Raw genomic sequence first — 27,285 nt, 5'->3', positions numbered from 1 at the left:
AGTTTCAGTTTCGATCAGAAAACATTCTAAGACGTCAAGAGTGCACGCCAGCACGTCCTACAATATCCTGCTAGGACGACCATCCATCAATGCCCTCGGCGCCATTGTGTCAACCCCTCACCTATGCATGAAATTCCCGTTGAGGGATGGGCAAGTGGTAACCATCCACGCCGATCAGAAGATAGCTAGGGAGTGTTACTTCTCCAGTTTGAAGATGCAGCCCATCTCTGACCACCCGGTGTCAAAAGGTGTCAATGAAGTAAGACAAGAAAAGGCCGAGGACATCGATGTCGACCCTCGGGTTGGTGAAGAGGAGAGAGTCAAGTCGGCAAAAGACCTCATTCCATTTCAACTCGGCCGAAAACCCGAGTAGGTCACCCACACCGGATCACAACTAAACCAAACCAAAACAGACTTAATAAAGAGTGTCATTTGTAAGAACAAAGACTTGTTTGCATGGACGACGGCTGACATGCCTGGCATAGACCTGAGATTCCTTTGCCACTAACTTGTAGTGTGATGAGATGCTCGACCAGTCACTCAAAAGAAGAGGAAAATGGGCGACTAGAAGAGGAAGGCCGCGGAGGTGGAAGTCCAAAAGTTGCTAGGAGCCAACTTCATAAGGGAAATCACATACACCACATGGTTGGCCAATATAGTTTTAGTCAGAAAGGCGAATGGGAAATGGAGGATGTGTACCGACTACATCGATCTCAACAAGGCTTGCCCCAAGGACGCCTATCCGCTCCTTTGCATCGATCGCCTCGTGGACGGGGAATCCGGGAACTCTATCTTCAGTTTCCTAGATGCCTATTCTGGCTATAACCAAATCAAAATGCACCCAAGCGATGAAGAGAAAACGGCGTTCATCACTGAGACCGCCAACGTCTTCTACAAGGTCATGCCATTCGGGTTAAAGAATGCTAGGGCAACCTACCAAAGGTTAATGGATAAAGTATTCCAGAGGCAGATTGGAAGAAACATTGAGATTTATGTCGACGACAAGGTGGTCAAGTCCAATTCCATGGCCGAGCACATTGCCGACCTAGGTGAAATATTTGGTGAGTTACGTAAGCACAAGATGAGGCTCAACCCCGAGAAGTGTACTTTCGGGGTCAAAGAGGGAAAATTCCTGGGGTTCATGCTATCGGCTAGGGGGATCGAAGCCAACCAAGATAAATGCAAGGCAATCATAGATATGAGGAGTCCGAACAACCTCAAAGAGTTTCAATGATTGTCCGGGAGGTTGGTCGCCCAGTCCCGTTTCCTCCCTCATTTGGCCGATAAGATTGGTCCTATGACGAAACTCTTGCGGAAGAGTTCATCCTTCCTGTGGAACGAATCATGTGAAGCCGCGTTCATAGCGTTGAAGCTGACCCTAGCGTCGCCACCGATTCTTACGAGACCCGAGCCCTCGAACCTGTTAGAACTGTACCTAGATGTTTCGGAAGAAGCGATCAATTCAGTCTTAGTGCAAGATAGAGAGGGCAACCAAGTGCCCATATACTTTGTCAGCCGATTGCTGCAAGACCCCAAGACCCGATACCAGTTGATAGAAAAAGTGGCACTCATCCAGGTACACACGTCGCGACGCCTCCGACATTATTTTCAGAGTCATAAGATTGTTGTACATACCGACTGCCTGATTTCCAAAGTGTTGGGTAAGCCCGAGCTGGCCGGAAGAATGATGGCCTGGTCAGTTGAGCTATCGCAATTTGATATCACCTTCAAGCTGAGAGGTCCGATCAAGGCCCAATGTCTCGCAGACTTCGTGAACAAACTTCATCCGCATGGCACAATCGAAGAATTTTGGTGGACTCTTCATGTAGACGGCTCGTCGAATAACCAAGGGAGTGAAGCGGGAGTCATCCTAGAGGGGCTGAAAGGGATAATCCTGGAACAATCCTTGCAGTTCCGGTTCAAGGCCTCGAACAATCAGGCCGAGTATGAAGCCCTGCTGGCAGGATTGAGACTAGCTGAGGACATGAGTGCTACGAAAGTTAAGTGCCTAACCGACTCCAAAGTGGTAGCCGAACAAGTGTGTGGTACCTTCCAAGTCAAGGATCATAACATGATGAAATATTACCACGCCTACTATAAGATGAAGGAGACATTCCAGGAAGTTTCAGTCGAGCACATCCCGCGTGAGAATAACGCCCGGGCAGATCAGTTAGCCAGGTTGGCCTCGAGTAAGAAACCGGGCCAATTATGAACCATCATTCAGCAAGATGTGGACCACCCTAGTGTCAATGAAGAGATAGCCAACATAGAAACTGACCTTTCAGGCACGTCCGACCCCTCAGGCGCTGCCGACCCCTTGGGCATTGCCGAACCCCCGGATTGGCGAGCTCAAATCAAAGAGTTCATAGTTCAGGGGACTGCCCCAGATGATCCAGACGAGGCAAGATGTCTCAGAACTCAAGCTAGTCGGTATGTCGTTATCGCTGATCAATTATACAGACGAGGATTTTCTACTCCACTCCTCAAATTCCTGAACCAATCGGAGGCTGACTATCTGATGCGTGAGGTGCACGAAGGCGTCTATAGAATGCATTCTGGGAGCCGAACAACCGTTTCTTGGTTATTGCGTGCCGGCTACTATTGGCCAACGATGAATATCGACTGTTCCACTTTCGTCAAGAGGTGTCATCCTTGCCAAAGTCATGGTAACTTAATCCACCAAGTGGATCGAGGCCGAGCCCTTGGCAAACATCTCGGCCCACCAAGTCCAGAAATTCCTTTGGAGGAATATCATTACCCGATTTGGCATCCTATTAACATTAGTGACCGACAATGGCCTCTAGTTCACTGACCGAAAACTGAATGAGTTCCTAACAGGACTAGGTATACAACACAGGGTTACTTTGGTGGAGCACCCTCAGACGAATGGTCAAGCCGAGTCAGCTAACAAAGTCATCCTAACCGAGCTAAAGAAACGGCTAGGGGAGGCGAAAGGGGCGTGGGCCGAGCAACTACCCGAAGTCCTTTGGGCATATAGGTGTACGCCTTCCTCTCCCAAGAATGTAGTGATGATGATGATCTCTTTCAAAGCATTTCACAAAATATTTTTCTTCTTGGTTTCACAAAGAAAACACTCCAAGAAGGTCACAAAGACTTCACAATATAGTTTTTCTCTCATTGATTCTCAATTCATTCTCTGTTCTGAAGTTTCAAAGTGTGAAAGCTATTTATAAAAATTTTAGAACCAGATAATCGATTATTTTAAAGGATAATCGATTATTTTTCTCTTCATGATTTCTAGAAATCACTCAAGAACAGAATAATAGATTATTTTGCAGGATAATTGATTATTCTAGAGAGTGCTTCCAGGAATAATCGATTATTTTTAGTTAGTTTTTAAAAACTCAATTTTATACTTCAAAAATATTTTCAAGTATTTTAAATCATCATTATACTCACTCTCAGTCAATTTAGATTAAAATTTACTAATGCACAAAGCATACACATGCAAAATAAGCTAATCAAAACAATATAACTCATAAGAACTTATAAACTACTTCTATTACACATTATGATATTCATATCTTCTTCTTGACTAGTTTGTATCCTTGGTCAGCTTCAACTCTTAGAATCCACCATTTGTTATCATCAAAACTCTCATGCTCTCTCATACTTCAGAGCTTAGTTGATTCACTACTCCATGAATCTTTACATCCTCTTGGTCAAAAAGATATTTAAGGCTCTTATGATCACTAAATACCTCAAGCTTAGAACCATACAGATAGTGTCTCCAAATCTTAGTGTAAATATTATAATTGCTAACTCAAGGTCATGATGGGCAAGGTAATTCCTCTAATGAAATTTCAATTTCCTAGAAGTATAAGTTACTACCTTTCTTTCTTGCATTAATAAGTCCACCCAAAACCTCTTTAGAAGCATCACATTATATACCACAAAATATTTGCTAAGATCAAGATTACTAACATCAATGCACTAGTCAATCTTTCCTTAAATGTTTGAAAACTACTCTCACATTTACTATCCCACACAAAGGAAACTTCTTTCCTAGACAATCTAGTCAAAGGTAAGACTATCTTGAAAAATCCCTCTATAAGTCTCCTATAATAACCAACTAACCCAAGGAAACTTCTAACCTCAATAATTGAGTTAGGTATGTCCCACTTGTGTACAACTTCTCCCTTAGATGGATCTACTACTATACTTCCACTAGAAATTACAAGACGTAGAAAAGTCACCTCATACAACAAAAACTCACACTTCGGCAACTTAGCATAAAGTTGTCTATTCCTAAGAGTTTGAACTATTACCTTCAAGTGCTCTTCATGCTTCTCTCTAGTCTTGGAATAAACTAGTATGTCATCTATGAAGAAAACTATAAATTTATCCAATTACAGATGAAAAATATGATTCATATAATCCATATAAAAAGTTGGAGCATTCATCACACCAAAAGGCATTACTACATACTCATAGTGCCCATAATGTCTCCTAAAAGTTGTCTTGGGTATACCCTCACCCTTCATTCAATGATATTTCAACCTAAGATCAATCTTGTTAAACACACAAGTACCCACTAATTCATTCATAAGGTCATCTATCCTCACATCAACATTGTGAAGTCCCACATCGGTTAGGAAGGAGAACGAAGCATGCCATATATATGGGTGTGGATACCTTCCTTGTGTGGACGCGTTTTGGGGTGGCATGAGTGTCATTGCCAGAAGCAAAACCGTGAGGGCTGCGGCCAAAGCGGACAATATCCACATGCGGGTTGCTGGGGTGTTACATTTGGTATCAGAGCCGGGACCCAGGCCGGTGTGCCAGCGAGGGCGCTGGACTCCCTTGAGGGGGGTGGATTGTGAAGTCCCACATCGGTTAGGAAGGAGAACGAAGCATGCCATATATATGGGTGTGGATACCTTCCTTGTGTGGACGCGTTTTGGGGTGGCATGCGTGCCATTGCCAGAAGCAAAACCGTGAGGGCTGCGGCCAAAGCGGACAATATCCACATGCGGGTTGCTGGGCTGTTACATTTGGTATCAGAGCCGGGACCCGGGCTGGTGTGCCAGCGAGGGCGCTGGACTCCCTTGAGGGGGGTGGATTGTGAAGTCCGACATCGGTTAGGAAGGAGAACGAAGCATGCCATATATATGGGTGTGGATACCTTCCTTGTGTGGACGCGTTTTGGGGTGGCATGAGTGCCATTGCCAGAAGCAAAACCGTGAGGGCTGCGGCCAAAGCGGACAATATCCACATGCGGGTTGCTGGGGTGTTACAAACATACATGCATATCAAATCATGTTAGAACCTATGTTTAAACATCATATATCTCATCCCTAAGCATTTATATGAATCAATAACCATTTACACTATATAGCATGTATATGAACCAACTTGACCACATAGCACCAATAAACCTCAAAAAACTTTTCAATCCACGTGATAACATCTTAGAACATCATAAAAAAAAATCAGTTTTCATGCCTACATTGCATAACAACTCAAAACATCATAACAGTATATATCTCCCTTCAACAACTGTCAAAGAAAATAACACATAGAGGGTTATACTCATCCAAATAAGTTCAAACCTATCTCAAAATAAAGCTAAGAGGATAAGCTACAACTCTTATGAAGACATAAAATTTTAAAATGATCATCTACTTAGTTAAATACTTCAAATTTCGCAACTGATATAATCGGCGATTACAGCTCGACCTCCATTCACTAAAACAGCCATAACTAGAGTTTTACATCTCCGTTTTACATGATTCATGTGTCATTGGAAAGATAACATACAAGGCTACAAATTTCATTAAGATCACAAAAGCTAATGATGTAAATAAAGTACTTGTAATGGCACAACAAAAAGTGCAGCGAAAACATCCCTTGCACCAGACAAAAAAATAGTGTACCAACATCCAGGCCACAAAAATACCTTAAAATACTTTCAAACTCACTTCTTTCCACCTCAAACTCATATCCAAGCTTTCCACTATAATTCTAAACCAAAATAACTCATATATGTAACATGAAAGATTCCAAAAACTAAAATGGAACCTATATGCAATCCAAACCGAAACTGTATTCACATGACTACAAAACAACCATAAATTCTTGAATAAAACTAGTCCATTTCCAATTCCCAATACCAATTAGACATGTAATTCCATAAAACAGTCACATGAAACAATAAATGACACCAAAATATCCTGAACCAATTGTATATGATTTGGAAGTCGGTTTGTTCAGGCTGTCGTGTAAATACTAAAGACAACCCAAATTGCTTCTGTGCACTGGTTCCGCCACCAAATAGTACCCGGAAGTCTGGCTTATGGTAGAAGATGTCTGATTTTGTTGAAAGTCTTGGCCCTGACCCAAATATGGATCTTCGTGCTTCTGCTAGTTCACCTACATGTCTAACAAATCTTGGTGCAACATGCTATGCCAACAGTATTGTTAGAAGTTGAGATTTTTCTAGATACTTTAAGAAAATATTAAATATTTATGTCTGTTTTATTTCTATCTTAGTTGCTACTGAGGTGGTTAGGTGTAGATAAGTGTTAATCCTTATTTCAAGGGATTTTTTTGTTGCTTGGTCAAATGTTTAGGTAAATAGGAGTGTTTGTCCTTATTTAGTGGAGATTTACTGCAGCGTATGTACTGCATATCAGAAGCCCCCTTGACATATATTGGTGTAATGTAACTTTATGAAAAAGAGTGAAAAAGAGTAATGAAATGTTGTGACCACTTTTCTTCCTTTCTTTAAAACACCAAAAACATAAACTTTACTTCTCTGTTCCAGTTTTTCTGTTCTAGTTTTCTTGTTCTGGTTTTTTTAACATGGTATCAAGAGCTCCATTGATCTTTTAGGGTCTGTGAGGGAGAAAGAAAAAAATCTGAAAAATAGAGGACCTGTGAGTGAGAGAAAACCAGCAGGAAGACCTGTATCAGAAAACCCACCAAAACCAGAATGGCTTCCAGTAGCAGCTCTTTACCTCCACCTCGAGTTTTTGCTGGAGAAAATTATGATTTGTGGGCTGCAAAGATGAGAACTTACCAGACAACCCAACTATGGCTCAGGTAAGATTTCACAATGATGAAGTGGATAAAGAAGGCAGAGCACTTGCCATCATACAAGAGGCTGTTCATGACGATGTTTTTATCAAGATTTTGAATCTTGATACAACAAAAGAGGCTTGGGACAAACTCAAGGAGGAGTTCCAAGGAAGTGAAAGAACAAGGAGGATGAAGGTGCTGAATCTGAGAAGAGAATTTGAAGCAATCAAAATGAAGGAGTCTGAAATAGTGAAGGAGTTTTCTGATAGGCTCTCTAAGGTGGTTACACAAATCAGATTGCTAGGTGAAGAACTTAGTGATCAAAGAGTTGTGGAGAAAGTCTTGGTTTGTTGTTAAGTCTCAATTTTACTTCTTTTTGGATGAGAATTATTGAACAAATTCCACTCATCCTCTAAACCATTGCAATATAATTGTTCTCTTTTTGGTTCATTTTGTATGCAGATATAACTAACCCAAATTCATCTAACAATACCTTAATCCACCTCATTTTTTGTGCAGGTATTGAGTAAGAGTGAAAAGTTGAAGATCCTTTGGATTGGAAATCTAAGAAGCTAAGGAGCAGAGAAGAGTGAATGCGACGGGCGCAAGATGACCCGCGCCGGGCGTGACCGAAATAGAGTATCTCATCTATGCTAGTTATATTGCGCCGGGCGCAAAAGGAATTGCGCTGGGATTGTGTTGAGACAGAGAGTGCTTGACTTCTCTGGAAAGACCTACGCCGGGCGCGAAGATTTATGCGTCGGGCGTGTGAACCCTAATCTGACTCCCCAAGCTCGTATTTGAAGCCATTTTCGAGGGTTTCTCCCTCATTCACGCAGGGGCGCCTCCTTGGAGCGGTAGAAGGGATTCTCCGAGCTTGGGAACGTTCGTGTGTGGATCTTTCCTTCGGTTCTTCACTTCTCCTTTCATCTCTATTTTGTATTTACCCTCATTGTTGAGTGGTTCCACCCATTTTTGTGGGGTTAGATGTAACCAACGTACTCTATTGTAATCCTTACATTTTTAATGATATATATATGTATTGTTTCATTCTTGGTTGTGTACGTTTCTACGCTTAATTCTTGGTTTGGATTGATCACGCTTTGCATGATTTAAGGTTCCATTGAGTATTGGGAAATACCATTGAAACTAGTTCTGGAACATATGCCTAGTGGAGATTGTATCTAGGGATAGAGCTTGACCCATTAGTAGTCTTAAACCCTAGCCCGTAATGCAGGTGTAGATATTGGGTACTCAAGGGATTGATATTCAATGTCCGCACCTAGACTCTTTCTCTAAGGGATTAGGTTTGAGTAAACTTATGGGTTGACTAAGCAATGTATGTAACAAGAGATTAAGGATTCATTAGTCTGACGTTTGGTGAAATCTAACCCCCACAACCTCACAAAACCATTATACCATTTCTATCCTTTTCCACTCACAAACCAATATTTATTTATAGCTTTCATTCCAATAGTCACAACTTTGAATTCACATGACAAACTATGAAATTGGAATTATTCTTTAGTCACGAATAGTCAATAAATGCTTATTTTACCTTCTAATCCCTGTGGATACGATATTTTTACTACTTGAACGGCCGGTATACTTGCCGTGTTTGAGACCGTTGATAGAATTAAACGAATTTACAAATATTAACAAAAGTGTTTCAACGGAAATCTCAAAAGTTTTTGCCGCCGTTGCCGGGGATTAGAAAGGCAATTTAGTATTTATAGCTATTTGTGATTTAATCCTTTATTGTTTTTGTATTTTTATGTTAGTAATGAATTGTTGGAACTAACCTGTGTACTCTAGTCTTCAGCTTTCTCTTGTATGCAAGGTACTGTTCAAATTAGATTGACCAATCCTTCTGAGCCTTTGTTGAGCAATCATGAGGTTGCACACGGGGCAAAGGGGAACAAGAGCAACAGGAGGAGAAGGAGAATCAGAGCAATTCAAGTTGGTCACCGTCAGGCTCGGGATAGTAAACAAGCGCTTCCTGGGAGGCAACCCAGAGATCTGAACTTTGTTTGTGTTTCGCATCTCGTTCGTGTTTTAGATTTCAGTGCTAATGTTCGTTATGCATAGTTGTTTTGTGTTATATGTTGTTCTGTGCTATATGTGTTGTTATGTGCTATATGTGTTGTTTTGTGTTATATGTTGTCTTATGTTATATCTTGTTTTGTGTTATATGTAATTGTTAAAATCATGCTTGAGTGGGTAAATATAGGGTACATTTTGTTTGGAATGTGAGGAATGAGGTAACTCTGTTTCTGGGTGGAGATAAAGCCTTCTCGTAAAGAAAACTTAGGCAAATTGACCATGTAAGTGGCTACACGCCGGGCGTAACACTTTTGCGCCCGGCTTAGTACTCAATTTTTGTTCTCTGGAACCACCACGCCGGGCGCGCTTAAATCACGCCCAACGCGATATCAGATTTTGAAGCCTCGCTGATTTTTACTGATATGAAGCCCGGCGCATCTGTGTTGCGCCCGGCGCATCTGTGTTGCGCCCGGCGCATCTGTGTTGCGCCCGGCGCACCACATCCCTGACACCCAATCTTTATCTATTTTCAATCATGTTTCTTTATGTTCTGTTGTATGTTGTATGTTTGTGTGCTTTATGTTGCATTGTTATAGTCCATTTCCGTATGCATGCATCTTGTGCTTAATTTTGGTCTAAGGATATTCTCCATTTTTGCTATATTTGCTTGGTCATCACTGTGTATAATTTTTGTGCTCACCATGTTCTTTCATGAGTACACTCTGCAATCACTTCTGGTTACCAGGACTTTCAGGCATATACTGGTTGGCCTGGGGACCAGGCTCCTAAACTTGGGGGAGTGGAGCTGCTGATGCTGATGGAGTTGATGATGGTGGAGCAGCTCTTGGAGATGATGATGACCAGACCCCATAGATGGAAGTAGATGGAGCTTACCTTAGTTTACCTTTGTCTATTGCAATTTATTTTTTCTGTCTTTTATTTTCAGTATTTTAACTTTTTTTATATATAGTCTTTTTGGTGATTACTCTGTTGGTTCTTTTTGTGAATACTCTGCTTTAGCACGGTTTTGAATCTTGTTGATACTTGTTTTGCTTGTGGTTGATTCTAGATTCTAGTTTGCTTGATGTTTATGGTGTGTGTACCTTAGACATTTTCAAGTCACGTTAGATCTTTAGTTCATGACTAGTTGCATACGGGTTTCAATGTTGATCATAGAACTGAGCTGAGTGTGATAATTTGTGGATGCATAACCAGGTGAGGTTTGAGCCTAAATACTTATGAGTGAACTACGCTTAAGTTGCATGATAGACTTTGCCTGAGTTTCCCTGGTGGTTTTCTTATGTTGTGTACTTATATGATCAAGGCACTCATTTTTCCTTATTTTGTCAACCATCTAAGCCAAAAAGCCATCTCCACTTTTCACTTGACTCATACCTTCCTAAGCCTAAACACCACATCTTCCAATTATCCCAAACCATGAAAAAGATTAACCATAACCTTTGCTTTGGTTAAGAGAGCAAATTGATGACATCAAATAAGTTTGGGGGAGTTGAAGAATGGGGAATTTTGGAAAGAAGAAAGTATGTGGTCAGCCATTACAAAATAAAAAAAAATAAAAAAAAAATAATAAAAAAAAAAGAGAAGAACAAAACAAAACAAAAACAAAAACATTAAGATGCAAAAGTGTAAATATGCATCACATAAAGGCTAATGGCTTGGATCCGGTAAAGGGGCATGTGCCAAAATGTTGTATTAGGGTATGGAGAGGGACATCAGTGTAAAATCTCAACTGCTCTCTTAAGCTATAACACTTTCAATCCTTGAAAAACCATAAAATAGCTATTGCTTGACCCAGATTTCCCTAATAAAGACCTTGTGATAAGTGCCTGCATTTGTTTTACCATTGGTTTCATTTGGAAACGAAGAGCAAAGTTGAATCATGTGGCGTGAGTAGTAGACTAGAGAGAAACACTCACCTTGATACACTAGTGTGCATAGAGAGAAACACTTTCCTAGTGAAGATGCATTCACAGATAGTCATTAACTTTTCTCAGCTCTTTGATCTCTTTTGAAACCTTTGTTTGTACCTTGTCATGTTCCATTGCAATAATTGTGACTGAAAGTTCATCTGAGGTTCATGCTTGCGAAAGGAAAGTACAAGTGAACTATGATGTAGAATTGGACACACATGCATTGCTTGTTATCTGCTAGATTTATTACCTTTTGCTTGAGGACAAGCAAGGTTCTAAGTTTGGGGGAGTTGTTAAGTCTCAATTTTACTTCTTTTTGGATGAGACTTATTGAACAAATTCCACTCATCCTCTGAACCATTGCAATATAATTGTTCTCTTTTTGGTTCATTTTGTATGCAGATATAACTAACCCAAATTCATCTAACAATACCTTAATCCACCTCATTTTTTGTGCAGGTATTGAGGAAGAGTGAAAACTTGAAGATCCTTTGGATTGGAAATCTAAGAAGCTAAGGAGCAGAGAAGAGTGAATGCGCCGGGCGCAAGATGACCCGCGCCGGGCGTGACCGAAACAGAGTATCTCATCTCTGCTAGTTATATTGCGCCGGGCGCAAAAGGAATTACGCCGGGCTTGTGTTGAGACAGAGAGTGCTTGACTTCTCTGGAAAGACCTACGCCGGGCGCGAAGATTTATGCGTCGGGCGTGTGAACCCTAATCTGACTCCCCAAGCTCGTATTTGAAGCCATTTTCGAGGGTTTCTCCCTCATTCACGCAGGGGCGCCTCCTTGGAGCGGTAGAAGGGATTCTCCGAGCTTGGGAACGTTCGTGTGTGGATCATTCCTTCGGTTCTTCACTTCTCCTTTCATCTCTATTTTGTATTTACCCTCATTGTTGAGTGGTTCCACCCATTTTTTTGGGGTTAGATGTAACCAACGTACTCTATTGTAATCCTTACATTTTTAATGATATATATATGTATTGTTTCATTCTTTGTTGTGTACGTTTCTACGCTTAATGCTTGCTTTGGATTGATCACCCTTTGCATGATTTAAGGTTCCATTGAGTATTGGGAAATACCATTGAAACTAGTTCTGGAACGTATGCCTAGTGGAGATTGTATCTAGGATAGAGCTTGACCCATTAGTAGTCTTAAACCCTAACCCGTAATGCGGGTGTAGATATTGGGTACTCAAGGGATTGATATTCAATGTCCGCACCTAGACTCTTTCTCTAAGGGATTAGGTTTGAGTAAACTTATGGGTTGACTAAGCAATGTATGTAACAAGAGATTAAGGATTCATTAGTCTGACGTTTGGTGAAATCTAACCCCCACAACCTCACAAAACCATTATATCATTTCTATCCTTTTCCACTCACAAACCAATATTTATTTATAGCTTTCATTCCAATAGTCACAACTTTGAATTCACATGACAAACTATGAAATTGGAATTATTCTTTAGTCACGAATAGTCAATAAATGCTTATTTTACCTTCTAATCCCTGTGGATACGATATTTTTACTACTTGAACGGCCGGTATACTTGCCGTGTTTGAGACCGTTGATAGAATTAAACGAATTTACAAATATTAACAAAAGTGTTTCAACGGAAATCTCAACAGTCTTCCTGAGAGGTTTGAATCAAAAATCTCCTCTTTTGAAGAAAACAAGGATTTTTCTCAAATATCACTTGTAGAGCTTGTGAATGCTTTGCAAGCTACTAAACAGAGAAGGTCTTTAAAAATGGAAGAAAATGTTGAAGGTGCTTTTGCAGCTAACACCAAAGGCAAAGCTCAAGGCAACAATAGCTTTGGTAAAAAGCCATTTGGTGGGAAGAAAGGCAAAGGGAAAAAAGGAAGAAGACAGAAACAAAGGAAGAGCTTGGAAGGAAAAATATCCACCTTGCTCTCATTGTAAGAAGAAAAACCATACAGAAAATTTTTGCTGGTTCAGACCTGGAGTCAAATGTAGGGCTTGCAACCAACTTGGCCATGTGGAGAAGGTTTGCAAAAACAAGCAAGCTCAAGTTGCTGAGCATCAAGAACAAATTGAGGAGCAGTTATTTGTTGCTTCTTGTTATTCTGCAAACAATAACAAAGAAGCTTGGCTCATAGACAGTGGATGCACAAATCATATGACTCATGATGCTAGCATTTTCAAGGAACTTGATCAGTCCTACCTCTCCAAAGTCACCATTGGCAATGGAGAATGTGTTGATGTCAAAGGCATAGGAGTTGTTGCTGTTGAAACTCCCTCAGGTACCAAGTATATTTTTGATGTTTTGTTTGTACCAGAGATAAATCTAAACCTTTTAAGTGTGGGGCAAATGCTTGAAAAGAATTATGCTTTGCATTTTGAAGATATGAAGTGCAAAATAATTGATCCTTCTGGATGTGAATTAATGACTATTAGAATGAGAGATAAAAGTTTTCCAATAGAATGGAAACAAACAGCCATGCATGCTTTTCCAAGTGCAGTAGATGATTCTTTCTTATGGCATAAAAGACTTGGACATTTTAGCTACTCTACTTTAAAGCGTACGAGTTCAAATGACTTAGTTGAAAATCTGCCTGCAATCCAAGATAATGCTAATTTGTGTGATGTATGCCAATATGGAAAGCAAAGGAAACTACCATTTCCAAAAGAAGCTAGTTGGAGAGCCACTGAAAAATTACAACTTGTACATACTGATGTGTGTGGTCCAATGAGCACAACATCTTTAAATGGCAGCAAGTATTTTCTATTGTTTATAGATGACTTTACAAGAATGAGTTGGGTGTTTTTCTTAAAGAGAAAGTCAGATGTATTTGTCAATTTTCAGAAGTTCAAGTTTATGGTTGGAAATGAGACTGGATTTCAAATTAAAAGACTAAGATCCGATAATGGAACTGAATACACAGTAGGAGAGTTCAAAAAATTCTGTGAGCAGGCTGGAATTCAGCATCAATTAACTGTTCCTTACACTCCTCAACAAAATGGAGTGAGTGAAAGGAAGAACAGAACAATTATGGAAATGGCAAGGTGTTTGCTCTTTGAAAAGGGCCTTCCTAAAACCTTTTGGGCTGAGGCTGTTAATACTTCAGTATACTTACTGAATTTGTTGCCCACTAAAGCCTTGAAGGGTAAAACACCATTTGAGGCATGGCATGGAAGAACGCCTTCAGTAGAGCATCTCAAAGTTTTTGGTTGTGTGTGTTATTCTCTTGTTCCAGAAGTGAAAAAAGATAAATTGGATCAAAAATCTGAAGTTGGTGTTTTCTTGGGGTACAGCAGTAACTCTAAAAGTTATAGAATCTATAATCTAGCTACTAAGAAGATTCTTGTCAGCAGAAATGTCAAGTTTGATGAGATATCTAGATGGAATTGGGAGAAATCCAAAGCAGAAGCCTCAAGCAAAAGGCAACTTGAAGTTGACAATCTCCAAGAACAAAATTCAGAAAGTGAAGAAGAAAATTTGAATGATGATGCTGATTTTCCAGTTAGAGGCACAAGAGATCTAGCTGAAATTTACGAAAGGTGTAATGTTGCTGCACTGGAACCAAAATAATATGTTGAAGCTGCTGAACTTGAAGGTTGGAGAGTTGCTATGCAGGAGGAGATGAATATGATCGAGAAAAATAATACCTGGCAGCTTGTGGACAAGCCAATTAATCAAAAGGTAATTGGTCTTAAGTGGGTTTATAGAACCAAACTTAATTATGATGGTTCTGTAAACAAACTTAAGGCTAGATTGGTTGTTAAAGGCTATCATCAACAGTATGGAGTTGATTTTTTAGATACATTTGCTCCAGTGGCAAGACATGATACAATTAGAATGCTAGTGGCATTGGCAGCAAAATTTGGTTGGAAGATCTATCATTTTGATGTGAAGTCAACTTTTTTAAATGGTTTGCTTGAAGAAGACATCTATGTTGATCAACCTGAAGGTTTTCAAGTTAAGGGAAGTGAAAATAAAGTCTACAAACTCCATAAAGCTCTTTATGGGTTGAAACAAGCACCAAGGGCTTGGTATACCAGAATTGATAATTACCTTTTGCAAAAAGGCTTTGAAAGAAGTGAAAATGAAGCTACTCTGTACGTAAAAAGGTCCAAGAATGAAGTGCAGCTCATTATATCATTATATGTTGATGATATGTTGGTCATAGGGAGTGACTTTGATTCCCTTAGACAATTCAAGCATGATATGGAGAATGAATTTGAAATGTCAGATTTGGGACAAATGAATTATTTTCTTGGAATGGAGATATACCAATGTGATGCAGGAATCTTCATTTCCCAAAGAAAATATGTCTTGGAGATATTGAAAAAGTTTCATATGGAGAAATGTAAACCAGTGGACACTCCCCTTGTTGTAAATGAGAAGCTATCACTTAATGATGCTAATGCTAAAGTTGATGCTTCTTTATATAGAAGCTTAATTGGAAGTTTGTTGTATCTCTCAGCCACCAGACCTGATATAATGTTTGCTGCTAGTTTGCTGTCCAGGTTTATGCATTCCCCTAGTCAAGCTCATTATGGTGCAGCAAAACGAGTTTTGAGGTATTTAAGGGGTACAAATGATTATGGTTTGTGGTTTCTACAAAATGAGAGTGGAGAGCTTCAAGGGTATGCTGATAGTGACTGGGCAGGTAGTATAGATGATTCCAAGAGCACCTCAGGCTATGTTTTCTCATTCGGGAGTGGTGTCTTCACATGGAATTCAAAGAAACAAGAAGTAGTGGCCCAATCCTCTGCTGAAGCTGAGTATATTTCAGCTGCAGCAGCTGCAAATCATGCTATTTGGCTTAGAAAAATTTTGTATGATGTGAAGCAACATCAAAATGAAGCTACTATCATATGGGTCGATAATAAATCAGCCATTGCAATTGCAAAAAATCCTGTCTAGTATGGTAGAACCAAACACATCAAAGTGAAATATCATGCCATCAGAGAAGCAGGGAAATCAAAGGAAGTTAGCTTGAAGCATTGCAGCTCTGAGAATCAGATTGCAGACATCATGACCAAAGCTCTCTCTAAGAGCAAGTTTGAAATGTTGAGATCTAAGCTTGGAGTATCCAAGAAAAATCTTAAGGAGGAGTGTTAGAAGTTGAGATTTTTCTAGATACTTTAAGAAAATATTAAATATTTATGTCTGTTTTATTTCTATCTTAGTTGCTACTGAGGTGGTTAGGTGTAGATAAGTGTTAATCCTTATTTCAAGGGATTTTTTGTTGCTTGGTCAAATGTTTAGGTAAATAGGAGTGTTTGTCCTTATTTTGTGGAGATTTACTGCAGCGTATGTACTGCATATCAGAAGCCCTCTTGACATATATTGGTGTAATGTAACTTTACGAAAAAGAGTGAAAAAGAGTAATGAAATGTTGTGATCACTTTTCTTCCTTTCTTTGAAACACCAAAAATAGAAACTTTACTTCTCTGTTCCAGTTTTTCTGTTCTAGTTTTTCTGTTCTGGTTTTTTTAACAAGTATACTACGGTGCTTATACATGAATAAGTCTTTTCGAGAAGGCATATTTTCTTTAGAACGGGATGTTTTACAACATCAACCAGTGTTGGATCAACTGGCTCGACTTTTTGTACAGTTGCATGCTAGTAAAATGGCCTTCGTAGATTCTTCTCCATTTGTAAAAACTCTGGAGTTAGACAATGATGTTCAGCAGGATAGCCACGAGTTCCTGACATTGCCTCTGTCGTTACTCGAGTGTTGCTTGAGCAATTCTCAAATTGCCAAGGCAAGAACAATAGTTCAAGATCTTTTCCGGGGAAGCGTGTCTCATGTGGCAACGTAAGAATCATTGATTGTGGGTAAATCATTGAATAATATAAAATCATTTTTATTTTATTTTGTGGGGATGACACTGTTGAAATATGAGAGTTCTCAAATATGTCAAAATTTCCCCTTTTATTTTTGATCCTTCCCTCCACACTCCTTAAAAGGCCCAATGAACAATTATCTTGGGAATGTTGTTAATGTTGCTAACATGTAAAATACAGTTGGTTGGTGGATGCTTTTGATTCCTCCTGCATATTTGATTTTGTTTCCTCTGATAGTGTGTGTGATATTACCAAATGACACTTTTGGGTATTAATTTTATGTACTAAATTGGCTGTAACATATGCCTTTAAGTATTGTTTCGTATTGATAATATAATTAATGGTACTGGTTGTTCTGAATCCTTTTCTCGTTGTTGGTCAAAACCTAAGATGCATGGGCACTGATATGGACAGAAGGCATGACAGTGACAGACACAGCAGCACAACAAAATTTGACGTTTCCATGTCTATCATGTAGTGTACTGTTGTTTTGTGTGTAACTCAATTTTTGGCATATTTCCAACACGGCCTTTTTTTAAGTGTCTATGCTTCATAGGTCAGAAATGAATCTGGTATTTTATGATCAAATGATCCCAAATAAATTTCATATATTTTCTTATATTTCTTTGCTTTGCAGCTGTTCACAATGTGGAAGAGACTCTGAAGCTTCTTACAAACTGGAAGACTTCTATGGGTTAGAGCATTGAAAGGTTTAGATGAGAGCCTAGATGATTACCTTGCTATTGAAGAGCTTCATGGAGACAATCAATATTTTTGCCAGGCATGTAAAACAAGAGTTGATGCTACTCGCAGCATCAAGCTGTGTACATTACCTGATGTACTTAATTTTCAACTTAAACGTTATGTATTCCTCCCACAGGTATTGAGAAAACTTGAGTTATTATTTTTATTATTGGGAGCATTATACAACTAAATGCTGTGTAGTTTTCATTGCTTACATATTCTTTATGTTAATTACAGTTCTTTTGTTTTGGGTACAGGAGAGAAATAAGTATTATTGTATTAGATTGAGAATGATAGGGAGCTAACAAAAAGAATGAATATCCCTTCAAAGAATTAAAAAAACTTGTATGGAAATTATCTATCTCTTTAAGCATCTACTACAGCGTGCTATGAAATCCTTGTAATGGAAGATCATTCTAGAAACTGTTGATGATTTTATCTTCTACAATTATGAAAACAAATTCTGGCCTTACAAAATTGGAGTTCCTCATAGTTCATATGCACTAGAGTCCTGAAAACTGCCTCATATTCGTCTGTACGTGTGTTTCTCTCTATACATAACTTTCCCAATTAAGACAAAGCCTCAAGTCAAATACATGAAAAAATACCTCTGGTGTGTGTATCACCATTTATACCAATTATCTTGGTCTAAATACTTTATCAGAGAGCAATGCAAGAACTGTGATCGATCTGTTTTTCACATGCAGGGTTATGAGAGCATTGCTTTCTTGTTTCTAATTATGCCTTTTGTATTTTTGGTGTGTTTTAGGAGGATATTTTGTTTTCTTTATTTTCAAATTTTATTAAAGTAAAAGAGAGAAATGGTTTTGAAGAAGAGATGCTTGATTTACTTTGCAAAACTTTATAGGATATATTTTGAAATTCTTTCTTTGGGTAGTGATTATGCAAGGGTAGTTTTCTGGAGATAGAAACTTTAATAGTTACATGTTTTTTCTTTCTTTGGGTATCTTCACGTAACAGTGGTTTTTTACACCAGTTTTTTCTCCCTGTAATTTTTTGTCTCCATCAAGCCTATGGATTTTATCTTATTTTCTGTAATACTAAATTTCTTTCTGATAAATTTTTGTCTTTTATTTTCTGTACTAGTAGGCACCTCACCTCCCCGGCCAGGTCGTAGGCCAAGATATCCACCAAAACCGGAGACATTACCCCTTCGGCTTCGAGACAGGCCGAACACCCCTTCGGCCTCAAGGCAGGCCGAACACTCTCTCGGCCTCAAGGCAGGCCGAACACCCCTGCGGCCTCAAGGCAGGCCGAACACCCCCTCGGCCTCAAGGCAGGCCGAACACCCCTTCGGCCCCAAGGCAGGCCGAATACCCCTTCTGCCTCGGGACAGGCCGAGCACCCCTTCGGCCTCAAGTTTGGACGAAGACCCAGAAGAAGGTCAACTCATGAAAGACACATGATAGATTAGGACATCTATTACACAATGATTACACACCTAATTATGAGAGATTAAAACCTATTACCCATTCCCCAAGACAGAAGGCCCACCAGGCCCAAATATGTCACTATAAATACACAGGTGATGGGACATAAAAGAGGTATGATTTATTCCCTATAAAAGCACTTATTGCTCTATACCGAATACTTACTTGATCGTCGGAGTGTCTTTGCAGGTACCCTCCCCACCCCTTGGAAACAGTATTCGGTCTGGACCAAAGCCTTGGAAGATCAAGGACTTAGAAGATTAAGAAGAACCAAAAGACCAAGAAGAAAGAGCGACAAGAGGAGTGTTTCTACGCAGGAAAATTTTGGCGCCCACCGTGGGGCCGAAACGATAACGGTTCTCGACCCTGAAGCAAGATGGTAACTACAAGGAGTCAACAAGAAAATGCAACCGATTACCCTTTCGGGATGCCCCGAGGCACCCCCATACGGAAAACTAATCAGAACGACGGAATGGAAGAATCGTACGTGGACCGATCTCAACAGCCAAACCCCTCGTCGGCCCTCGAGCAACTGAAGGCCGAAATGATGGAACTTAGAAGACTCCGAGAAAAGGACGCTCACGAATTATCAGTCCTGAGAAGAGAGAACGCCGAGCTCAGGAGCGATAACAGGACGTGGCACCCCTCACACGATGTACAAAATCAATCAACCCGGGATCAGGGCGAATCCTCAGGATGGTACAAGGAAGTTAACATCCCTTGGCCATCGGGCGGACCGACTACAACGACGCAAGATCAACAACGACGGCAAGGAAGGACGCCATTCACACCAGACATTGTCGGGGCTCGTTTTCCTGACAACTGGAAAAACTTGACCCTAGAAAAGTATGACGGAACCTCCGACCCTGAGGAACACCTCGACGCGTTCGTCACGCAGGTCAGTCTGTACACCGACGACGATGAAATCATGTGCAAAGTCTTTCCTACTTCGTTGAAAGGACCAGCACTCAATTGGTTCACGCGGCTCCCTCCCGGATCTATTGATTCGTTCACGTCCCTGTCCTCTCGTTTCGTAATACAGTTTGCCACGAGCCGGCCTCATCAGCTCACATCCATCGCGTTGGTCAATATACGCCAAAAGAAGAAAGAACCTTTGAGGGCTTTCATGGAGAGCTTCGGAAAGATGACGTTGTCTATTCGAAATCTAGACCCGGCCGTAGCAATGCATCACCTCACCACTGCGCTGCGACCCGGGCCTTTTGTCAATAGCTTATGCAAAAAGCCACCCCGTGACCTAGACGACCTGCGGCAAAGGGCCACCAAATATATGCAGATGGAGGAACTGGCCGAGTTTCGCAACCAAAACCGACTCGACCTGTCTCTCGCTAAAACAGAGAATGACAAGGAACCCCCTAGGTCTCGTCCTCGAGAAGCAACTGATCGTGAGAAGAACAATAACAGAGGTCCAAGGTATATGCAATATACGCCGCTCAACACTAGCAGGGCCAAGGTGTTGGAGCAAGCTCTAGCCACGAAAGTTTTGGCCGCTCCTCGAAGAGCCTTGACCCCCCTTCACGCCGACAAGACAAAAGCATGTCAATTCCATCGGAATAGAGGACACACTACGGAGGAGTGCTCCGCCCTTCGGGATCGCATCGAAGATCTCGTTAAGGCCGGTCACCTCCAAAACTTCATTCGGACAACAGATAACAGAAGAAACGACTACCGCCCTGGAAGAGGGGAGCACAGAAGGGACAACCGAAATCGAGCACCTCCCCAGAACCGATCCCGCGAGCGTAGCAGGTCTCAAGAAAGAAACGACCAACGAGACCGCAATCAGCCCAGGCGAGTCATAAACACCATTGCTGGAGGTTTCGCAAGGGGTGGGAGCTCGTCTTCAGCCCGGAAGAGACACTTGAGGGCTATCAAGTCGGTTAACGTTATAGGACGAGCATCTCCCGTTTGTATGCCCCCTATAACGTTCACTGACCAAGACTTCCACGGCATTGACCCGGTGCAAGACGACCCAATGGTCATCAGCGTGGAGATCAACAATTGTCTTGTAAAAAAGACGCTGGTCGATCAGGGAAGTTCGGCCGACATCTTATACTGGAAGACGTTCGAACAATTAGGCATCCCGGAACAAGAGCTAACGCCTTATGATGAGCCTTTGGTAGGGTTCTCGGGCGAACGGGTGGATACTCAAGGAACCATAGACCTATACACCTACTTCGGGGATGACCAGCGTAGGCGGATCAAGGTGCGTTACGTGGTGGTGCAGGCCAACACCTCGTACAACATTTTATTGGGTAGACCTTCTTTGAACAAGCTCCGAGCCATCGTATCCACCCCACATTTGGCCATGAAATTTCCATCAGAGGAAGGGACCGTGATCACTGTGCATGCTGATCAGAAAACGGCACGCGAATGTTATTTCGCCAGCTTGAAAATACAGCCAACTCCAAAGCCACGACGAGATGTTAACGTTGTTGGTGATGTCGACCAACAGAAATTAGTTGAAGGCCTAGAACTTGATCCGAGGATGGAGGATGATGATAAGGTCGAACCCGTTGAAACGACGGTTCCTTTCCAACTCGGAAGGAATGAAGACCAAGTCATCTTCTTGAGCTCTCAACTATCTGAAGTAGAGGCCAAGGATATTAAGCAAGTCCTACGAAAGAACTCGGATTTATTCGCTTGGACCGCAGCCGACATGCCGGGCATTGATCCAAGTTTCCATTGCCACCGACTCTCAATATGTCGAGACGCCAAGCCCGTCGCCCAAAAGAAGAGAAAAATGGGTGGAGAAAGGGCCCAAGCGATAAAAGAAGAGACCTCCAAGCTACTCCAAGCAAGATTCATAAGGGAAGTCAAGTATTCTACTTGGTTGGCTAAGGTGGTGATGGTCAAGAAATCAAGCGGGAAGTGGCGGATGTGCACAGATTACACGGACCTAAACAAGGCGTGCCCAAAAGACGCCTACCCTTTACCCCACATTGACGCGCTGGTTGATGGGGCGGCCGGCCATCAAAGATTGAGTTTCTTGGATGCCTATTTGGGATATAATCAAATACCTATGTACCCACCGGATGAAGAAAAGACAGCCTTCATTACCGACTCGGCTAACTTCTGCTATAAAGTAATGCCATTCGGATTGCGAAACGCCGGTGCCACCTACCAGAGACTCATGGACAAGATTTTCCGCCACCAAATAGGGACATGTCTAGAGGTATATGTGGACGACATGGTGATCAAGTCCACGTCAGCCACCGACCATTTGAAAGACCTCAGCACGATCTTTGATGAAGTAAGGCGGCATCACATGCGTCTGAATCCAGCAAAATGCACCTTTGGGGTAGCTGGCGGAAAATTCTTAGGATTCATGTTAACAAAAAGGGGCATAGAAGCCAACCCCGACAAGTGCCAAGCTATTATCAGCATGCGAAGTCCTCGCAACGTAAAAGAAGTACAGCGACTGCCCGGGCGCATCGCTTCTTTGGCCCGTTTCCTTCCCTGCATGGCTGAGAAATCAAGGCCCATAATGACCTTACTGAAAAAATCTACTTAGTTTCAATGGAACGACGAATGTGAGTTAGCTTTTCAGAACTTCAAAACAATGCTCATGTCGCCCCCATTATTGACCAAACCGGATCCTCAACTAGACATGATAATGTACATATCAGTCTCGGACAAAGCCATTAGCACGGTTTTGGTACAAGAAAAAGTGGAACAGATGCCGGTGTACTTCATCAGTCGGGTGTTGCAAGACGCCGAAACAAGGTATCAACACCTTGACAAAACAGTGTTAGCCCTTGTACATACTGCCAGACGCCTTCGACACTACTTTCAAAGCCATAAGATACTAGTCCGAACAGATAGCCCCATTGTCAAAGTCCTACGGAAACCCGAATTGGCCGGAAGGATGGTCGCTTGGTCCATCGAATTGTCACAATTTGATATTCATTTTGAACCAAGGGGACCCATCAAGGCGCAATGTATGGCCGATTTCATCAATGAATTCGCTCCACCAATGACCTCCGAGCCGCACTCCTGGACGCTACACGTAGATGGATCATCCAACCAACAGGGTAGCGGTGCCGGCATCATCTTGGAAGGACCAGGGACAATGATAATAGAACAGTCACTGCGGTTTGGATTCAAAACCTCTAATAACCAAGCAGAATACGAGGCCCTTCTCGCAGGACTCAGGTTGGCCGCCGATCTCGGCATCACTAAGCTCCAATGCTTTAGCGATTCGCAAGTGGTAACAGGGCAAGTCAATGGCACTTTCCAGATCAAAGATCCGACTTTGTTATTGTACTTTCATGCCTTCCAGAAGCTAAAAAGTAACTTCGAAAATGTCCGAGTCACACACACTCCCCGGGAACACAACGCTAGGGCCGACCAGCTAGCCAAACTAGCTAGTAGCAAGAAAACTAGCCATTTGCGTAGCATGATACAACAAGAGCTGCTAAGCCCGAGCATCAATGAAACCGAATGCCTGCAGATTGATCAGGGAAGCCCGTGTTGGATGGATGCCATAGTAAACCACCTTCGGACCGGGGAGTTGCCCGAAGATCCCCTAGACGCGAAGAAGATGAGGACCACAGCCGCACGGTATACGTTGATCGCTGGAGAATTGTATAAGCGAGGCATTTCTTCCCCCTTGTTGAAATGCCTCACTCCCGAACAGGCAAATTATGTTCTCCGAGAAATTCATGAAGGAGTGTGCGGAACTCATTCTGGAAGCCGGACTCTCACGACAAAAGTGATTCGGGCTGGCTACTACTGGCCCACCTTGAAGACTGATTGTGCCAAGTTTGTACAACAATGCAGGCAGTGTCAGCAACATGGACCTCTGACGCATCAACCTCCAGAGGAGCTCCATTCTATAACCACTCCATGGCCATTCTCTGTTTGGGGCATGGATATTCTAGGACCATTCCCACCGGGTAAGGGACAAGTGAAATTCCTTGTGGTAGCAGTAGATCATTTCACTAAGTGGATTGAAGCAGAACCGTTGGCCACCATCACGGCCAACAATGTCCAAAAGTTCTTCTGGAAGAATGTCGTCACACGCTTTGGAATCCCATACGCCTTGATAACAGATAATGGTCTACAATTCACTGATCGATGCTTCAACGAATTTTTGACCGAGTTAGGTGTCAAACATAAGATGACCTCGGTCGAACAGCCCCAATCCAACGGGCAGGCTGAAGCAGCAAACAAAGTCATCCTAAGGGAGTTAAAGCGACGACTCGGGCAGGCCAAAGGATCCTGGCCGGACCACTTACCGGACATCCTTTGGGCATACCGGTGCACTCCACAGAGCTCAACCAAGGAGACCCCTTTCCGGCTAACTTATGGCACAGATGCAATGATTCCGGTTGAGGTGGGAGAACCTTCGCTAAGGCGAACACAATTCGATGAAGACACCAACCGAGAAGCACTCAACATTGAGATGGATTTGGTGGACGAGGTCCGAGACCAAGCTCTTGTCAAAATGGAAGCGTGCCGAACCAGGATAGCAAGGAAAATTCGAACCAAAGTGAAACCAAGGGAATTTGAGGCCGGGGACCTCGTGTGGCGAGTTACAGGAGAAGCAAGGAAGGACAAAGTTCAGGGCAAACTTGCACCCAATTGGGACGACCCTTTCCGCATAATGCACAGCTTGAAGAACGGAGCCTACAAGTTAGAAGAGCTCACAGGAAAGGCTATTCCCCGAACATGGAACGCAACGCATTTGAAACATTATTTCAGTTAACATTATGTAATTGTTTCGGTGTACTCTTTTCCTTTCTCAGGTTTTGTCCTCTTATAAAAATGTGAAAGAGGTTTTTTCTGGGAAAGGTTTTTAACGAGGCACCATATCAACGAAACAAGCCCCTTATCTCTCAGGCATCTTTGTTCAATTTAATCGCAAGACTTAATAATCCCTCCCGAGTACCTACTACTCGGCCAAGGTTGAAAATAATCCCTCCCGAGTACCAACTACTCGGCCAAGGTTGAAAATAATCCCTCCCGAGATACCTCTCGGCCAAGGTTGAACTTTACAATCCCTCCCGAGATACCTCTCGGCCAAGGTTGAACGTAATGTTTCCCTCCCGAGATACCCCTCGGACAAGGTTGAACGTAATGTTTCCCTCCCGAGATACCCCTCGGACAAGGTTGAACTTCACAATCCCTCCCGAGATACCCCTCGGACAAGGTTGAACTTCACAATCCCTCCCGAGATACCTCTCGGCCAAGGTTGAACTTCACAATCCCTCCTGAGATACCTCTCGGCCAAGGTTGAACGTAATGTTTCCCTCCCGAGATACCCCTCGGACAAGGTTGAACGTAATGTTTCCCTCCCGAGATACCCCTCGGACAAGGTTGAACTTCACAATCCCTCCCGAGATACCCCTCGGACAAGGTTGAACTTCACAATCCCTCCCGAGATACCTCTCGGCCAAGGTTGAACTTCACAATCCCTCCCGAGATACCTCTCGGCCAAGGTTGAACGTAATGTTTCCCTCCCGAGATACCCCTCGGACAAGGTTGAACGTAATGTTTCCCTCCCGAGATACCCCTCGGACAAGGTTGAACTTCACAATCCCTCCCGAGATACCCCTCGGACAAGGTTGAACTTCACAATCCCTCCCGAGATACCTCTCGGCCAAGGTTGAACTTCACAATCCCTCTCGAGATACCTCTCGGCCAAGGTTGAACGTAATGTTTCCCTCCCGAGATACCCCTCGGACAAGGTTGAACTTCACAATCCCTCCCAAGATACCTCTCGACCAAGGTTGAACTTCACAATCACTACAAGAAAAATGATTATTATCTACGGAATATTATCAACGGAATTTTTTCCGTAGATAATGTTTAGTTATCTACGAAATATTATCTACGGAATTTTTTCCGTAGATAATTTTTAGTTCTCTACGGAATATTATCTACGGAATTATTTCCGTAGATAATATTTAGTTATCTACGCAAATTTCCGTAGATAACTAGTATCTACGGATTTTTCCGTAGATAATTTATCTACGAAAATTTCCGTAGATAACTTCACCCATAGATAAATTTCGTAGGTAAAACATTTTATTTGAAATATCAATTAACATATTTTATTATCGTTTCATTTTAATTTATTGTAAAATAATTAAAATATTTAATTTAGCATCATTAAAAAAATAATCATTATAAGATTTAATTTTTTTAAAATTTAATTATTTATTATAATACTTTTAATGACCGTATCGACCAAAAAATATATATTTTTAATTAAAATATATTTTAAAATTTAGTTAATTCATTATAATAGTTTAAAATAAATATTTTTAAAATTCTTATTAGATAAGTTATCTACGAAAATTTCCGTAGATAACTTACCTACGGAAAAATCCGTAGATAACTTACCTACGGAAAAATCTGTAGATAAGTTACCTACGGATTTTTCCGTAGATAATTTATCTACGAAAATTTCCGTAGATAACTTCACCCATAGATAAATTTCGTAGGTAAAACATTTTATTTGAAATATCAATTAACATATTTTATTATCGTTTCATTTTAATTTATTGTAAAATAATTAAAATATTTAATTTAGCATCATTAAAAAAATAATCAATATAAGATTTAAATTTTTAAAATTTAATTATTTACTATAATACTTTTAGTCACCGTATCGACCAAAAAATAAATATTTTTAATTAAAATATATTTTAAAATTTAGTTAACTCATTATAATAGTTTAGAATAAATATTTTTAAAATTCTTATTAGATAAGTTATCTATGAAAATTTTCGTAGATAAGTTATCTACGGAAAAATCCGTAGGTAACTTATCTACGGATTTTTCCGTAGGTAACTTATCTACAGATTTTTCCGTAGGTAAGTTATCTACGGATTTTTCCGAGGATAAGTTATCTATGGAAATTTCCGTAGATAACTTATCTACGGAAATTTTCGTAGATAACTTTACCCGTAGATAAATTCCGTAGGTAATACATTTTATTTGAAACATCGATTAACATATTTTATTATCTATTCATTTTGATTTATTGTAAAATAATTAGAATATTTAATTTAGCATCATTAAAAAAATAATTATTATAATATTTAATTTTTTAATTTAATTATTTATTATAATAATTTTAGTCACTGTATTGACCAATAAATATATTTTAGATTAAAATATATTTTAGATTAAAATATATTTTAGATTAAAATATATTTTAGATTAAAATATATTTTAAAATTAGTTTTCATTAAAATATATTTTAAAATTTTAGTTAATTCATTATAATATTT

General features: G+C 40.9%; 1 pseudogene; it reads left to right on the top strand.

Moving 5' to 3' along the window:
* Positions 1-1,297: 1,297 nt before the first annotated feature.
* The window catches only part of LOC109811529 (ubiquitin carboxyl-terminal hydrolase 26-like), a 133,492-nt pseudogene continuing 107,504 nt past the window's right edge, over positions 1,298-27,285 (top strand).

This window comes from Cajanus cajan, chromosome 8, assembly GCF_000230855.2.
Source record: "Cajanus cajan strain Asha chromosome 8, NIPB_CcT2T_4, whole genome shotgun sequence".
Taxonomy (NCBI): domain Eukaryota; kingdom Viridiplantae; phylum Streptophyta; class Magnoliopsida; order Fabales; family Fabaceae; genus Cajanus; species Cajanus cajan.
This window is presented reverse-complemented; position numbering and strand designations above follow the sequence as displayed.